The 17,239-nt window shown below is 35.8% G+C and overlaps 1 protein-coding gene across 3 annotated transcripts in view; it reads right to left on the bottom strand.

Annotated features, from left to right (window-relative positions):
• PTPRR (protein tyrosine phosphatase receptor type R) overlaps positions 1 to 17,239 on the bottom strand; it is a 292,728-nt gene that overhangs the window by 69,633 nt on the left and 205,856 nt on the right. The window lies entirely within an intron of this gene.

The raw sequence follows: 17,239 nt of genomic DNA on the forward strand, positions 1-17,239 counted from the left end.
GTGGGTGGATTGTCTGAGCTCGGGAGTTCAAGACCAGCCTGGGCAACATGGCAAAACCCTGTCTCTACAAAACATACAAAAAGTAGCTGGATGTGGTGACCCACACCTGTAGTCTCAGCTACTAGGGAGGCTGAGGTGAGAGAATGTTTGAACCCGGGAGGTTGAGGCTGCAGTGAGCTGTGATGATTCCACTGCACGCTAGCCTGGGCAGCAGACAGAGACCTTGGCTCTAAAATAAATAAATAAAACAATAGATAAAAATTTAAAAAGATGGCTTCTGTATCCTCTGTTTATGTGTATATGTATGCATGCATATGTGAATTAACATATGAATTCATTTAATTTTGTGGTCAACTTAAAAGGAGCCATAGAAATCACAGACCCTTAAAATGAGTTACAATTTATCTTCCTCTCATAATTCCCATTCTCCTGTTGGGGGGCAAGGTGATGCTCTTACAACTAATACAGACCTGAGTCCCGAGTAGAAAGTAAGGATGCCTTTTACAAGTAATACCAGCTGTGTGGACCAAGGGGTAACTATAAAACAGCATCTGAGAGACTGAGAATTGAAGTCAGAGATGGTGTTTACAAGAACTGTTCCATTTAAAGGGGCCGTAGGTGTGTGTCAGATCAAATATGGTGCCAAGTAGTTGGCGTCTCAAGGAAGTAGAGAACAGGGAACAACAGGCCAAAATATATGAGAATAAAGATAGCAAGAGTAGATGCTAGTCCCAGCAAATTATTCCCTCTGGTATTTTAATACTTACTCCAGAATGTGACTTTAAGAAATATTACAGTGACTGGAGCTTAATTTCAAGCAGTGGAAAACTATTGGAATATACAAAAACAATAACAAAATCCATTAACGAAAATCTATCAGTTTTCTTCTCTAATGAATCTGCCTCTGGTTGCATTTTTGCTGCCATTCTATAATTTGATATGTAATGTCATTTTTGTTAATTTCTAAATGGTTTGTAATTGAGATTTTCATTTCCACTTTAATTTTACGGATATCTGTATGTTTAGACATTTATTTTCCTTTTAATTTCCAGTTATAGTTCATGGAAATTAGAGGATGGCTGGCCTTTTAATGGTTGAAACTTCTTGATTTTTTTTGAGATAAACACTATAACATTTTCTAAATATTTCACAGATGTTTTGCTGGCAACTAGTTTGATTGTGTGTATATGTTTGTAAGTATCTGCATATATATACATATCACCTTATTTATTATACTGTTATTTTATTGAAGATATTACTGTATTCCAACCTATTCTTTCCTTCCTTTTTTTCTACTGGATTTGTCAAAGCCTGAGATATGTATGTGAGTCCTCCACAATAATTGTGCTTGTTATTTTTCCTTCTAACAGTTTTTACCTTGTACATTGCAGCCATTGTGTTATTTGAAGGGATTCATAGTCATATCTTCACTGCAAATGTTATCAATATTACTTTCTTTCCTGTTAATTTTATATTTACCCTCACAACTGACTTTAAAAAATGAATACTGATATGCCTATATATTTTGGGGGACATGTTTCTGGAAACTTTTTCTCATCCTATTATTATTCTTAACTCTTTTGGATCACTGTGTTAGGGATTAGGGAATAGCATTTATTACAGATGCTCATAAAATACTGCCTACCTAATAGAGGGACCATTTTCCCACTCTACTTTTTCTTTTCTGGCTTTTGGTGGTGGTTGATATGGTTCCTGTGCTTCTGAGTAGGAGGCAAATAGTTGAAGAAGAGCAAAGAATGGTTCTACTCATGGACCAAGAATTTCAATCTATGTTTAGTGGGAAAGTAGTTTTTAAGTTTTTCAATTCAGTTCTGGACTTCAAATTCAGAGAAAATCCTTACTGACTCTACTAATAGTTTACCAATTGGTCTTAATATTTAGGGCATTTGTGAGACTTCAGCTTTGGTAGGCTTTATAGATATTTTAGTATGAAGTTGAGAGAGGCTGCTTAAGGGATTGCTAGTCATATGCCATTTAAAATCACCATGCCATTCAGTCAAATTTTCAGCCTCAAGAGACAAAAGTGCCTGCCCTCTGTCAATGGAGTGATGCTCATGCTATAGATGGTGAGGTCTCTCCCATCTAGAGTGGTCAGAGCAGATTCATGAGGTAGAAGTCATTTAAGTTGGGCTTTGAAAGCAAATGTTTAATAGGTGAGTTTTTGGTAGAGAGTTAAAGAAACTGGTAGGAAAAAAAGTGTAGGAGAATAAATTAATACAACTTTGAAGAACAACATAGAAGTAGTTTGAGCTGGAGTTCTCTTGTATAAAAATATATTTTGAAATTGGGGGGCAGGCCTATGTAAGAGAGATGAGAGAGAAGCAACAGTCATAGATACCGTAAGACTATAAAAAGCCCACCAAGAGTCCAGGGATGTTGGCTAACACCTGCAATCCCAGCACTTTGGGAGAATGAGGCAGGAGGATCACTTGAGGCCAGGAGTTTGAGACTGGCCAGGGCAACATAGCAAGACCCTGTCTCTCCAAAAAAAATAAAATAGCTAGATGTTGTAGTGCTTGCCTGTAGTCTCAGCTATTCAGGAGGATGAGGCTGGAAGACTGAGCCCGGGAGTTCAAGGCTACAGTGAGGTAAGACTGCACCACAGTCATACTCCAGGTTGGGTGACAGAGTGAGACCCCATGTCAGAAACAAAAAAAGAATAAAAGCCAGATAAAAGAGGATCCAGAACATCATAGGGTGTATCGACTTCTGTTTTGATTTCCCATAGCACACGCTGCCTAAACCTGGGAGATTAGAAGCTTTCAAGATCCCGTGTCTAGGGTCTATTGGATTTAATGAGTTAATTTTCTAAGGATTCTGTGGTAAGCAGAGAGTCGTGGAAACATTTTCATGCTAACTGACTTAAATAATAACCATTTATATATTACAGTCAAAAGACATTTCAAAAACAAGATAAATATATAAACTTATGGGAAAATTCCAGTTAAGACATATGAAAGAAATCTACAGAATTTAGAAAAAAATCAACACAAATAATAGGAGAACTATACCTTTAATAAAAAAGGAATGTGAAAAGTAAGAACAAATTCCACAGAAAGCTTTACTTTTATTTTGTCTTGGAACTGTGGGCAAACTGTTTAGCCTTTTTAATGCCTCATGACTGCTGTTGGACAAAAGGGAACATAATAAAAAGCTTTATCAAGCTCCTGCTGCAGCACCAATTATTATTTATGCCAAAAAATAAATAAGAGGGAGGAAATTCAAAAGATACCAATGCAAACAATTGAAGGAAAAAGCAAATTCTTAGGAAAAGGTAAAAGGAATGCAATAAACAGCATGCTAATTATAATTAACTAAAAAGGAAAATATGTACAAATATTATGGGCCGGGGCGACATATTCATTTCAGCAAGAGAATATAAACAACTTTGGGTCAAAATTGTTTAATTCTAATGACATCAGTTTCTGATAACTGACAGGTGGGAAGAAAACATAGTTAAAATTATAGTAACATTACAATTGAGTGTTGGAATAACTCAGAAATCAGGCATTTATTTTCCTGGTAGTTGAGGACCATAATGGTAGATTTTAGAAGCAGAATTTAGGCAGAAAGGGCTAAAATTTCTAGTATCATGTCTATGGGCTCATTCTCAGACGTGCTACTGTTTTTGCAGTACTTTGGTCACTGAGAACAGTGAAACTTCAAGCAGTATACCTCATTTAGCACCCAATAAAGAATGGAAATGGAAGTAAGAGAACAAAATGAAACAAATGATCATTTTTTCTTGTATTCCTGGAAGATGTACTTCTGAAATTATTGGATTATTAAATTAAGTTTCAGTGGAAAATGGTGGCAGCTGCTTATCTTGAAATACTTGAGAACGGAAAAATATGGATTTTAAAGATTATAAGAAGAATTTAGTACAGAATGAAAGCAAACAGATTTGACCTCCGAGATCTTTTTTTTTTGATTCTGTAAAAAGTATACAGAATTTTTCTAGAGCCGTCTTCATTAGTGTACACGTCAAATCTTATGTGGTAAGAAGCAAGAACTTTAATGTTGATGTTCTCTTCAGAACTGAAAATGTGATCTTGAATCCTTTAGTCCAACTATTCATCCTTGTGTGTTATAGTGGCCATGAATCTGACAGTCTTGGCTTGATCATAAAAGGTGGCCTTAAACCCTCTCACCCACAACTTAATTTTTCTTATTTAATTTTGCATATTCAACTTTTCCACATATTTAGTTTTCTAGAATAACTCTACTTAAACAGAATGAAAAAGAAAAAAAAACCACAAGTTTTTGCTCATTTGAATAATGAAGGAGACAAAAGTGGAGAAATGGAGAGATGGAATTCCTTTACTTTGTGTGGACTGAGTGGCATCGGCAGTTCTTTGCAACTCCCAATTCTATGATTTTTAGTTCCAAGGTTAATAGCATTTAATAACAGTATGCTGTTTTCATCTGTTTATCTTCCAATAAATCATATATAGTACCAACCCTCTTTCTGGATCACTTGAAAGGTGATAGTATAAAACAGAAATAAACACGGAACACTAAGAAAGTTAAATTGTGACATAAATGGAGTGTTACCAATTTCAAGAAGCTGAAATAAATGAGTAGGTATTGTGACCATCCATAATAAAATTTCCCAAAGGAAATCCTGAAGGGAAGAAATAATAATAAATATAGAACATGCCAGGCATGAACCCAGGAAGATGATAAATGATAAAAAAAAGTTAAAAGAAAATCTTTTAACATAGAGAACATTTTTAGTGTGGGGAATGATTCATTTTCCTACCTGAAAGGACCTACCTCACTAGATAGAATGTTGCTATGCCTTTTGATTGAATCTATAAAAGTTTTGAATTCATAAAATGTCTGACCTTTCATATGTGTATAGGACAAGGCAAAATTTACTACACCCTTATTTTACAATAAAAAAAATCAAAACAATCATTTAAAAAAACCAGATACATTGAACTTGTCACATCACTCTTGAAATATTGACCTCGGCAAATGAGTTTAATCATTGTTCTGTATTTCGCTTAAGCAACTTGGATCTTAGACTAGATAATAGGCAAATGGGAATAATAATAAAACTCACAAAGGTGACTCACACCATAAAAGATAAATAAGCAAGAATATGTGAAAATTTCCAGCCTAATGTCTGGGACATATATGATTATCATAATTAACATGGTAATTTTTACTTCACTCTCTACACAGCTATGTGGGAGCTACATGAGTATACACTGATGAACATTTGAAGGAGGTAAAGTTGAGAAAATTGGTCAGTGATTAAGAGTTAGCAGCAGTATTACACACGCAAAATCAATGGTCGTCTAAGTTGGAACTATTTTTTATACTTCAAGTCCTTAACACTTATACCTAATTTCTTTAAAATTAACAATGTTTTTCTGATTCAAAAATAATGCATGTTAACTAGACAAAAGCTAAAAATAAAGATTTTACAAATTTCATGATACCAATATTTAGAGTAACTGCTAAGAACATTTTTTGTATATGCCCTTCAAGTCCTTACATATATGACAAAAATCTAGATTTTTATTCAATATATTCTTTTATGATTTACTTTTTAAAAAAGGAAATAGGCACAGAACCATTGCATATTATTTACTTTTTAAAAAATCTATATCATAAATGACTTTTCATGTTCTCAAGTTTTTTTAAACACTCTTTTCAAACAATTGATAGTATTCCATTATTGAGATGTGTTATAGTTAGTTAACCAATACCTTATTTTTGGACACAAAGTCATTTTCAATGTTTTCACCACTATAAACAAAACTGTAATGAACATCCTTGTACTTCAATGTTCGTGCATTTCCCTAATTACTTTTCAGTCAAGAAGTCTTAAAAACTAACTCAAAATCTCTTGAGTTTGGAGAAGTCAGTGGACACTTGCGGTGTGGAAGAGGCATGAAGACAGATTCTTGGAGGTTGCTGATATTGATGTAGCTCAAACTCTCTTCATCTTTGGTTCAGACCTTTGCAGTTGTTCCTTAGCAAGCTTTCCTAACTCTAAAATCTCCTAGTTCGATGTATTTTTTCCAGATTTCACTGGAATGATGTCTGAGCACTGAAAATATGACAAAACCCACAAGTAGCTACCCTTTAGACATAAGATGCTTCCTAATCTATCTACTGTGTATTTCTCCAGCCTTATCTCCTGCCACATTCTTATCCAGACCTGTGTCCCAGGCAGACAATCTACCTGCAGCTCTGTTCGCTATGCCTCAAATGAGCTTGCCCTAACATTTTTAGGTTCAATCCTCCAAATGCTGGGGGCTCTATCCTCTGAGACTTCTTAGCAATTTTCCCAATATGTATCCAATATATATCATATTCACTAGAAATGATTTGCAGTAAAGTGTGAACACATTGAGGTCAGAGACTTTGACTTGAGTTTTCCTGTTGTACCCAGCCATGAACACATGGAGAGCAACACTTTTGATGTCTGTGTGGATGAAGAGTTGCAAATGAATTGGTTAGAGGGATGCTATATGTAATTACTGTGCTTTGACGGTTTTTTCAATCCTCCTGAAAATACAGGAATTGGGGGAACCATGTTAAACAGGGGTCTGAAAATTTTGAGTGGAGAAGCCAAGCTTCTGTAGGTAAATTTTACAGTTGTGATTCAGTTTGAATCTTGTTTAAGCATCAATAAAGTCTGAGCATTAACATCCTAAAGATCTATGTTAATTTTGTTCAGAAAAAGGAAGAAAATCTACTGCTTTGTTTTGTAACCAAGGATGATTAATTTTTACTCTTTTTTTTTTTTTTTTTTGGCATTTGGTATTGTTTTGACTGTCACTCATGGTGAGGAGGCTGTTTCCCTTTCAACAAAATAACAAAATGATGATAGTTCTATTTTTAGTTCCTAATTTTTCTAGTTCATATAATTAGTTAAGAAAAAGATAGTGCTAAAAACTTAATAAGTCTCAATGACTAAGCCATTCCTTGTGAAATGAGAAGTCTTCTTTGAATTTCAGCTGATTTAAATACAAATACAAATACACACACACACACACATACACACACATGGCATTTTCTAGGTAGCACAATACAATGAATAATCCCCATCTCTTTATGCAATCAACTACCAAAGAACCCTTTTAATCCTGACCATTACAAATAAATTAAATATATTCATTTATTTGTAAGACCAGAAATGACACCTATTGTCCTGATACCAAAACCTGGCAAAGATACAATAAAAAAAGAAAACTTCTGGCCAGTATCCTTGATGACCATTGATGCATTAATCCTCAATAAAATACTGGCAAACAAAATCCAGCAGTACATCAAAAAGCTTACCCACCAAGATCAAGTAGGCTTTATCCTGGGATGCAAGGTTGGTTCAACATATACAAATCAATAAATGTAATTCATCACATAAACAGAACTAAAGACAAAACCACATAGCTATCTCAATAGATATGGAAAAGGATAAAATTCGACATCCATTCGTGTTAAAAAGTCTTAATAAACTAGGTACTAAAGGAGCATACCTCAAAATACTAAGAGTCATATATGACAAACCCACAGCCAACATCATACTTGAATGGGCAAAAGCTGGAAGCATTCCCCTTGAAAACCAGCACAAGACAAGAATGCCCTCTTTCACCGCTCGTACTCAACAGAGTATTGGATGTCCTGGCCAGAGAAATCAGGCAAGAGGAAGAAATAAAGAGCATTCAAATAGGAAAAGAGGAAGTAAACTATCCCTGTTTGCAGATGACATGATCCTATATCTAGAAAACCCAGTTTCAGCCCAGAAGCTTCTGAAGCTAATAAACAATTTCAGCAGTCTCAGGATACAAAATCAATGTACAATGTGCAAAAATCGCTAGCATTCCTGTACACCAACAACCGTCAAGCCAAGAGGCAAATCAGGAACGAACTCCCATTCACAATTGCCGCAAAAAAAAAAAAAAAAAAAAAAAAAAAAAAAAACCTAGGAATACAGCTAACTAGGGAGATGAAAGACTTCTACAAGGAGAACTGCAAAACACTGCTCAAATAAATCAGAGATGATACAAACAAATGGAAAAACATTCCATGTTCATGTATAGAAAGAATTAATATTATTAAAATGGCCATACTACCCAAAACAATTTATAGAGTCAGTGATAGCACTTAACATTAATTAAGCCAAGTTTGTAAGAAATGGCTTACCTGAATTATCTCACTTAATTGTTACAACAATTTTTGAGAAAGATTATTCACAGAACTAGAAAAGTCATTTTAAAATTCATATGGAACCAAAAAGGAGCCCGAATAGCCAACACAATCCTAAGCAAAAAGAACAAATCTGGAGTCATGATGCTACCTGACTTCAAACTATACTACAGGGCTACAGTAACCAAAACAGCATGGTATTGGGACAAAAACAGACACAGAGACCAATGGAACAGAATAGAGATGCCAGAAATAAGGCTGCATGCCTACAACTATTTGATCTTCAACAAACCTGACAAAAACAAGCAATGGGAACGTATTCCCTATTCAATAAATGGTGCTGGGAGAACTGGCTAGCCATATGCAGAAAATTAAAACTGGATCCCTTCCTTACATCATATACAAAAATTAACTCAAGATGCTTCAAAGGCTTAAATGTAAAAACCCAAACTATAAAAATCCTGTAAGAAAATCTAGGCAATACCATTCAAGCCATAAGCAAGGACATAGGCATTTCATGATGAAGATGTCAAAAATGATTTCAACAAAAGGAAAAATTGACAAATGGGATTTAATTAAACTAAAGAGCTTCTGCACAGCAAAAGAAACTATCAACAGAGTATAACAGACAACCTACAGAATGGGGGAAAATTTTTGCGAACTTTGCATCAGACAAAGGTTTAATATCCAGCATCTGTAAGGAACTTAAATTTGCAAGAAAAAAATATTAAACGGTGAGCAAAGGACATGAACAGACACTTCCCAAAAGAAGATATAGATGCAGTCAACAACCATACGAAAAAAATTCTCAACATCACTGATAATTAGAGAAATGCAAATCAAAACCACAATGAGATACCCTCTCACACCAGTTAGAATGGCTACTATTAAAAAGTCAAAAAATGACATATACTGGTGAGGTTGTGGAGAAAAAGGAATGCTTATACACTGTTAGTGGGAGTGTAAATTAGTTCAACCATTGTGGAAGACAGCGTGGCAATTCCTCAAAGACCTAAAGACAGAAATATCATTTGACCCAGCAATCCCATATACCCAAAGGTATATAAATTGCTCTATTATAAAGACATATTCACGCATATGTTCATTGCAGCACTATTCACAATAGCAAAGACATGGAATCAACCTAAATGCCCAGTAATGATGGATGGATAAAGAAAATGAGCTACATATACACCACGGAATACTATGCAATCATAAAAAAGAATGAGATTATGTCCTTTGCAGGGACATGGATGGGGCTGGAGGCCATTAGCCTTAGCAAACTAACACAGGAACAGAAAACCAAATACTACATATTCTCCCTTATAAATGGGTACTAAATGATGAGAACACATGGATACCCAGAGGGGAAAAACACACACTGGTGGGGCCTATCGGAAGGTGGAGAGTGGGAGGAGGAAGAGGATCAGAAAAAATAACTAAGGGGTAATAGGATTATTAAGTATAATTGTATTTAGTATATTTATTTATATTTCGGGGTAGTAGGATAACTAAGGGGTAGTAGGTGTTAACCTGGGTGATGAAATAATGTGTACAACAAACCCCCATGACACAAGTTTACCTATGTAACGAACCTGCACATGTACCCCTGAACTTAACATAGAAGTTAAAAAAGAGCCCTTTATTTTAATTCCAAATCCTTAAATCTGTTTTTAGTCATTGGAAAGAAACATTTATAAAGTTAAATATTCACAAAGAAAAGTTTTACATTTATGCCAAGGATTATATAATTTTAAAAGTACCCTTTAATATCTATCTGAAAGATTCTAGATTCCATCTCAGTCATTTGATATAAAAAGCAGATATCTTAAGTCATTAACCAGGGCACATCAAGGTCTGCCTTTACCTAAAATGAACTCTCAATCAAAATTATGAAAATCTACTCTCTCCAGTGTTTCTCCAAATGTTTACCCAAGAACAGTAAGTTATTTAAATATACATCCCTGTGTTTGTTCAGTGTTCATTTAGAAGTGTACCACCCACCATGTAATCGTGGGCTTTGGTCAGTTAGGTGCTTTACAAATAAACCAGGATGACCTTTGCTCCCTACAAGTCACTGGCCTTTCACCTTGGAATTTCAGAGTAGGGAGTTGCTTCCTTTTGGTCAGTGGAGAGTCAGTGACTTTGCTGGGTTACTCTGTGGCCACAGATCATATTTAAAGTATCATCAGTCTTCAGGTGGAAGGAAGGAAGGCGTCAATTACCTGGAAAGGCTGTATTAGCATTAAATGAAGAGAATGCACTTGATTTGATCACTGTGATCAGATTCTTGCCAGCATAAATACACAATCATGTTATCAGTGATGCCTAGTACATGGATGAATGCCTAAATATAAATTATTGAACACAGTTGCCAATAGTTAAAATAAACCTCTCCCCGTAAGCAAGTGGGATTTGTTGATTTGATACCATTCATAATAATTCATTTTTTTTTCTGGGTCCTTTCTCATCTAGTGTCAGATAAAATAATTGCAAGGTAACCCCTGAAAATCAAATAGCCATTCACCCAAGTGCAGATATTAGTCATACCAGACAAAGTAAGGAGTTTTTATTTTTGATACTGGGTTTTATTATCTATATTATGTCCAAGGAGCAGATGGACTGGTAAAAAATAAGTATTTCTGGAATGCAAAATATACACATTTTAAAGAGTGAACTGAAATTTGTCATGTAAAGGACGCTTTTATGCTTGCTATAAGAAATATATCCCTTTGCTTTTCCAGAAATAAAAATGTTCTAGGCCGGGCGCGGTGGCTCAAGCCTGTAATCCCAGCACTTTGGGAGGCCGAGACGGGTGGATCATGAGACCAGGAGATCGAGCAAATCCTGGCTAAGGCGGTGAAACCCCGTCTCTACTGAAAAATACAAACAAAACAAAACAAAACAAAACTAGGTGGGCGAGGTGGCGGGCGCCTGTAGTCCCAGCTACTCGGGAGGCTGAGGCAGGAGAATGGCTTGAACCCGGGAGGCGGAGCTTGCAGTGGCTGGATCTCAGCTCACTGCACTCCAGCCTGGGAGACAGAGCGAGACTCCGTCTCAAAAAAAAAAAGAAAAATTGATTGTGGTGATGCTTATACAACTAAGTGACTATACTAAAAACCATTGAATTGTACACATTTCCAAAGTGTACAATTCAATGGTTTTTAGTATAGTCACTTAGTTGTATAAGCATCACCACAATCAATTTTTCTTTTTTTTTTTGAGACGGAGTCTCGCTCTGTCTCCCAGGCTGGAGTGCAGTGGCTGGATCTCAGCTTACTGCAAGCTCCGCCTCCCGGGTTTAAGCCATTCTCCTGCCTCAGCCTCTCGAGTAGCTGGGACTACAGGCGCCCGCCACCTCGTCCGGCAAGATTTTTGTATTTTTTAGTAGAGACGGGGTTTCACCGTGTCAGCCAGGATGGTCTGGATCTCCTGACCTCGTGATCCGCCCGTCTCGGCCTTCCAAAGTGCTGGGATTACAGGCTTGAGCCACCGCGCCCGGCCTCACAATCAATATTAAAACATTTTCCTCACCACCCCCACCCCTTAAAAATTCTCCCTGCTCACTAGCAGTTACTCTGTATTTCTCTCTCTCTCCAGGCTCTAGACACCACTAATATACATGCTGTGTCTATAGATTTCCCTACTTTGGACATTGCATATAAATGGAATCATACAACATATGGCCTCTTGTGTCTCGTCTGACTTCTTTTACTTAGCATAATGTTTTCACGGTTCATCCATGTTGTAGCATCTATCAGTACTACATTACTTTTCATGGCACAATATATTCCATTGTATGGATACACCCACATTTTGTGTATTCATTCATCAGTTGATGGACATTTAGGTTGTTTCCACTTTTGGCTAGTATGAATTATTTTGCTATGAATATTTGTGTTTAAGTTTTGCGTGAATATGTGCTTTCATTTCTTTTGGGTATACCCTAGGAATGGAATTTCTGGGTTATATGGTAACTACGTTTAACTTTTTGAGAAACTACCAAATACTTTTCCAAAGTGCCTGCACCATTTTACGTTTCCACCTGCAATGTCTGAGAGTTCCAATTTCTCCACATTCTTGCTAATACTTGCTGTTGCCCTTTTTTTTTTTTTTTTTTTTTTTATAATAGCCATCCTAGTAGGTGTGAAGTGGCATCTCATTGTGGGTTTGGTTACATTTCCCTAAGCATTAACAATGTTGAGCATGTTTTCATTGGCTTACTGGACGTTTGTATATATTCTAGGGATAAATGCCTAATGAAATCCTTGGCCCATTTTTAATTTGGGTTATCTTTTTATTTTGTGTTGTAAAATTATGTATATATTCTGGACACTAGACCCTTCTCACACATATGCCTTCCCATTCTATGAATTGTCTTTTCACTTTTTGATAGTATTTGTGAAGATTAATTTTATATGTCAAGTTGACTGGGCCATGGGTTGCCTGGGTATTTAGTCAAACCTTATTGGGGGTGTTTCTCTGAGCGTGTTTTGGATGACAGTAACATTTAAATTGGAAGATCAAGTGAAGCAGAGCAACCCTCCTAATGTGGTAGGTCTTATCCAATCAGTTATGGAGACATAGCATAGATTAAAAGTGAAGTTTTGGCACTACTTAGTGATTCTGAAATAGATACCCAAAGGTATCTCTGTGGTCTTCATGACTGTGTCTGCCTATATTATTATTCAAATAATGTGGTTACTGTTCTAGTTCCACTTCATTTTATGTTGAATAGACACATCTATGATATAAATATCTATTAATTCAAAGAAAACAATGCCTTGTTTTAATTATTAAAATGTTAACTTAATTATAAAATTAATACATACTTATACTAAAGTTTTCAAACAACACAGAAGGAAGCAAATGAAAAAGAAAGCCCTCTTCACCTAGTTCTTCCCACCTCCTGATTTTCTGGCTCTACATCTCACAGCTCACCACAATTTGTGTTATGTACCCTTCTCTCAATCGCCCACGCACTTACAAAGACAAATATAAATTGGATCATAAAATTTCATATAATTTTGCAACTTTTTCCCCATTTTACATTATATATTGAAAAATTTGTCTTGTTAGTACAATAATGTGGATTTCATAAGTAAACACACAATAATATATATGAAAATATCTATTAATAGATATTTATTTCCAATTCTTTTTGCTATTACCAACAATGTTGCCATGGGGAGTCTTCTACTATATATTTGTTTATTCATGCAAATTTATCTGTAGGAACATAATATAAGTTTCTCCTATAGACGGGGTGCAGTGGCTCTCATCTTTACTCCCAGCACTTTGGGAGGCCGAGGTGGGCAGACTGCATGAGCCCAGGAGTTTGAGACCAGCCTAGGGAACATGACAAAAGCCCATCGCTACAAAAAATACAAAAATTAGCCGGGCATGGTGGTGTGTGCCTGTAGTTCCAGCTGCCCGGGAGGCTGAGTGGGAGGATCGCTGGAGCCTAGGGAGGTCAAGGCTACAGTGACCCGTGATCACGCTACTGCACTTCAGCTTCGGTGATAGAGTGAGACCCTGTCTCCAAAGAAAGTTTCTCCTATATATTGAGTATGCCAAAGGTGTTTTTTTTTGGTGTTATTGAAGACATTACATAAAGTAGCCTCTTTATCTCTTTTGTCTCTCAGCTTCTAATAAGTGCTTATAACAGGATAAAATCATTAAAATATTGGAATTTTTTATGTTTTTTATGTTTTCTAGACATGCTAGAAAACACTTGGATTGGTTCCACTATATACGTACTCTAACTTTATCTCCCATTTTTGGATAGAGCTGTTAGTAATTTTCAGTTTTTTTTCTATTGTCTGTCTTCTAAGTAAAAAACAAAACAAAACAAAAAAAAGTCTACCTCTAATGAAATTTATGTGTTTGTAAATTATATACATGTACTATTGTACTTATGTATTACGGAAATTATGAAATATTTACAAAATTTGAAGTAGGAAAGGGAAAGATAAATGTAAATTTTTTTCTAATATATATTTTTACACCCTAATGGATCATTTTACACATTTCTTGGTATGCACACGCCCCACTTTGAGACCACTCTCTCAATTATCTAGACTTACATAGGTAATGGTAACTTTTTTCAACCACTTTTGAGATACAAGAGAGTAAGCACCTAGGACCTATGGTATCTACCATATCAGCTATAAGCACTATTCATCAAAGATTATTTAAAATAGCATTTTTCTGGGCATGGTGGCTCACGGCTGTAATACCAGCTACTTGGGAGGCTGAGGCAAGAGGATCACCTGAGTCCAGGAGTTGAAGGCTGCACTAAGCTATGATTACACCACTGCACTCTAGCCTGGGGACAGAGCAAGACCCTGTCCCATAAAATAAAACCATTTTGTGTATCACAAAAGACACTTCAATCTTCCCTATAGATATGCAACTGGTGATAACTGAGTTCTCACAGCAAGAATATATCATCCAAATCACTACTATAACCATAAAGGCAAAGTTAAAATGTTCTAAATTTATTAGATTCAACATTTCTCTCAGGCAGATGGCAGTGAATAATATGTAAAAACAGACTTTTAAACAATGGCTACAAGAATATTCTTTGTTTCTCTAACAAATTATTCTTCCTCAGGTTATTGTTTTATGAGTTAATTCATTATTTCTTTTCACCAGAAATCTTTTAACATAAAAATCCTAATATTTATCTGGACAACTCTTAATTTCTGAGATACTCAATAATGACATTTTTATTATATCTCCAGTATATGTTTCTGTGAATTACATAATAATGAACACAGAAAGTCTTTAAAAACACTGAGCACTAACATTCTTTTCAAATAAAGAGAGAATGTCAGTTAGAATGACTTCTAATACCAACTAACTCTGTCATCTTAGCATATTAAGCTGTCCTAAGCTATACCAGTGACATTTCATTCTGAAAATGATCATTTCTGATGAGAATGAACTCAGGAAATACACAAATGAGTCTAACTACTGAAAGACTCCAACAAAGGATTACAAAGGACAGGGTCACCAAATTGAGCAAACACAAACACAAGGCTTGCCCCAGTTAGATTTCGAAAAATAGCTCTGACTATCAAATTTTTGTAATGCTTAGTACAGGACATGCAGCACACCCTGACAGAGTCAACACAAGACATAGGACAAAATCATTAAATACAGAACATGTCTCATATCTACAGAATGCCTGGCAAACCCAACGAGATGGAACATAATTGACCTAATTTTAATATCTTCCATGCATCCAGGCATTTCCTCTATGCTTGGCAGGGACTTGTAGGTGTTAAAAGGAAAATAAGAATGAAATACAAAGAGAGTTTCCAAACTGACTAAAAATGAATTATTTCTTCTGTTTATCATAATGTTTTGCATTGATTCCAAAGGAAAAAATAGTATCTGCTTTTATTACATATTAAACAATTATCATATAAAACCTGACAATTGGTCAGTAATTTTCCTATAATAATGCTTATTGATTTCTGGCATGAATAGGCATCTATGCTAAGAAAAGAAAAATACAATATTCTCTTTAAAAATCCTATACTGCCACAGTATTTGAAAAGTCTCTCAAATATTAACTGTCTGAATCAAGATAAAATGACTTTTAGAAAACCCATTACTTTGATTTAAATATTATATTTTTTATAGAATTTGGAATTGCTTCTTGTCTGCTGAACATTTGAGACAACAAAGTATTGCATACCTTTAACACTGGAAGCTATAATTCTAAGAGAGATTTAAAATAAATACCTCATGGTCCACTGTTTTTTTTTTTTTTTTTTTTTGAAATGGTGTCTTGCTCTGTTGCCCAGGCTGGAGTGCAATAGCGTGATCTTGGCTCACTAGAACCTCTGCCTCCTAGGTTCAAGCGATTCTTCTGCCTCAGCCTCCCGAGTAGCTGGGATTACAGGTGTATGCCACCACGCTCAACTAATTTTTTGTATTTTTAGTAGAGATGGGGTTTCACTGTGATGGTCAAGCTGGTCTCGAACTCCTGACCTCGTGATCTGCCTGCCTAGCCTCCCAAAATGCTGGGATTACAGGCGTGAGCCACTGTGCCCACTGGTCCACTGCTTTAAACACAAACACACACCTTTTTTGTGTTTTACCATTCAGGGCTGAATATTTGGTGGAATATTTTAAAGAGTTAAATGTTACATTAATCCTTTGTATTTTATGTGAAGAAAGTGTATTCACGCTAAAAAGAGTTTTCAACAATTTAAATATTTTGAGTGTGTATATTGTAGATGAGGTGAAATGTTTACAAAACAAGGATTCAATTATAATGGGGAAATATTAGAAGAACACATCAATTTACAGACTGAAACCTATTTACACCAGTTTGCATATGTTTGAAATATTGCGTAAAACAATTTGAGGATAAGTCCTTTAGACTTTTTTTGCTTTATTTGTCTGAATTATCAATGCACACATTTTCCACCAACGATTCTCCATGTCAGATAAGGACATTCAAAGAAGTGTGAATGAGATAAAAACGAGGTGCTTAAGACATTCTGTTCGAACGGATGGAGTTCATTAATTGAATACTACTGACCAGTTCCTGGAGTTCAGATCCACACCTAACAAATTCCCAAAGTTCTTCAGACCTCAGCAAGTCAAAATACGCTACGGAAATCATTTTTGACAAGAACTCTTGGGCTAAGCTTTAAGTAATCAGTATCTGGTTAGGACAGGAATCACCCAGTATCCTGTGGAGGAAAACAGCTGCCATGAAGGCCATTTCAGCTTTCCCTCTTCTAATCATGCTTTCTAACCTACTGCCAATTCACTCCTAGGCTGCCCTCGATAAGGCATGCAGCAGGATTACGGGAACCTAGAGTTCACTAATGCAAACTTCACGAGCCTGCCCGGCCCCATCCTTTCCTGAAGATCATATCTCAGCAAAATGGTGCTTTATCCTAGAAATCCCTTTTCGATATAAATCCTAATGGAACTCCTTGACTAAATTACATTAGTAATGTAATTCCTAACAATTTCCTTTGTTAGGAAGGGGAGCAAAAGGGCGAAAACATCATTTTTAAAAAAA

The sequence above is a fragment of the Piliocolobus tephrosceles genome, chromosome 10 (assembly GCF_002776525.5).
Source record: "Piliocolobus tephrosceles isolate RC106 chromosome 10, ASM277652v3, whole genome shotgun sequence".
Lineage (NCBI taxonomy): Eukaryota > Metazoa > Chordata > Mammalia > Primates > Cercopithecidae > Piliocolobus > Piliocolobus tephrosceles.